This window comes from Aulostomus chinensis, chromosome 4, assembly GCF_037954235.1.
Source record: "Aulostomus chinensis isolate RoL2024-O1b breed Wild chromosome 4, RoL_Achi_v1.0, whole genome shotgun sequence".
NCBI lineage: Eukaryota > Metazoa > Chordata > Actinopteri > Syngnathiformes > Aulostomidae > Aulostomus > Aulostomus chinensis.
This window is the reverse complement of record NC_141323.1, coordinates 25,408,040-25,409,858: the sequence shown is the minus strand read 5'-3', so window position 1 is coordinate 25,409,858 and position 1,819 is coordinate 25,408,040. Positions and strand designations below refer to the sequence as shown.

Here is a 1,819-nt window from a genome sequence, read left to right as displayed (position 1 = left end):
CCTCATCCATCTGGAGAGCAGGAACTCCTATGTCCACCTTCTCTTCGTGGACTTCTCCTCTGCCTTCAGATTTCAGGTTCTACCTCTGTAAAATTGAAAGTAAAGTAAATGAAGCACCTGTGAAGGTAAAACTGATGATGTCATGACTTGTTCAGTCCTCCAACATTAAAGTCCAACAAGCTTTTGATTGGCTCTGATTCTCTGTGGCAAAATCCAACAAGAGGAAACAGAAAATCTTGAGGTTGTCTCACTTTTTTTTTTAAAAGAAACTCTGCATAGGACAGTGATAGGATGCTTGTTTCCTTGGATGAAAAAGTCTGGTACTCTCATCTTCTTAAACATTTACTTGTTCAATCAGGACAAGAGAATCTGAGCTTGGATGTCATTTTGTAGTAAAAGGTGAATTAAACTTGTAAACATCAGCTGGTGTTCACTCTGATGATGTGTCGATGGTCTGTATTCTGCCTTCTGTAGCACGACGCTGCTGGGAAGAAGCCTGATTATGTCAGAGTTGTGTTCTGTGGCTCCTGGTGGGTCCATTTCTGACAAATAGGCTCCAAAGAGTTCAGGTGTTTAAAAGCTCAGGGTTGCTGTCAGCAGACGAGGTGGCCGAGTGGTTAAGGCGATGGACTGCTAATCCATTGTGCTCTGCACGCATGGGTTCGAATCCCATCCTCGTCGCAAGTGACTCTGGTTTCTACTCCTACATTATGGAATTACTGTGAGGCTTTCAACTGACACAGATACCAGTTGAGTCAACTTCCCTTTCACAACCTGACCAAAACAACTCTTACACCCAGAGCTCACATGTGTCAATCACCTCTGTAGAAGGTCCCGCCCCCACAGAGCTATAAATCCTCCCATCAGTGTAGAAAACTGAAGACACCTCTTGGATGTGAGCTGAAGCATCTTCAAGAAACCTGAAACAGTCCACTTGGTACGTCTAAATAATTCTACAATTTCATTGAGCTTTTGTCCAAAGCCACGTGCATGTGTCACATGTACATAATATATATGTGATACTCTTTCATCTACTCATGAACCAAAAATGCAGTCTAATACCAGTAAATTTGTGCAGAAAAAAATGTCATTTGTGCTCCTTCTTTTATTTATTTGTTTATTTCGTATTTTTTAATGTATTTTCTTTCAATTCACATTTTGTCCATTAACTTCATAATCAGAGTCACCATCTCATCACATGACTAAAGTTTGGGTTCTGTATTGGTGGTAAAATATCCTTCCATGCCCTCACTAGTTTGCACACAGAAAAGCATTTTTTACTGGTTTCAAATCTCTTAGCCTGTTCTCTCTCTTAAACCAGCTGTGGCAGCTTTCATTGTGTGATTGATTTTAAAATATAAAGATAGAACAGAACCATTGGAATAAGATGTCAGGACATTTGAAGGAATGTAAATCTCCTGTTGAAATGTTGCAGTGTGCAGCTGAGACTCTCTGGCAGTGGCACAAGGAGCCACAATGGCAGAACCTGGACCCTCCTGGAGGAGAACCACAGGTGAGGGCCTTCTTGGCTCCAGATTGATGGAAATCAAGCATCTGAGGCTGTCAGCAGCCATTAAGTTGATCTGGTTGGGCACTGATATTTTTTCTTTCTGCAGCTCAGGAGTGATTCAGGAGAAGAGTTTCAGAACAGCCAAGGTTGGGGACTGGAATTTTCAAATTTCCCCTGGAACCAGACAACCTTGGGAGGTAAAACCTCCAATCATAGCCACTCAGATGCAGCAGCAGAAAGAAGCTGTCATCTACCCTGACAGTCAGAGCATCAAGTCAAGAAAACATCAACCATCTTGTAGTTCCAAAC

General features: G+C 42.0%; 1 non-coding gene across 1 annotated transcript; it reads left to right on the top strand.

Annotated features, from left to right (window-relative positions):
• The first annotated feature begins 599 nt into the window (after nt 1-599).
• On the top strand, nt 600-681 carry trnas-gcu (transfer RNA serine (anticodon GCU)). Its single transcript has one exon. It is a non-coding gene; the product is annotated as a tRNA-Ser (tRNA).
• Nucleotides 682-1,819: the final 1,138 nt, after the last annotated feature.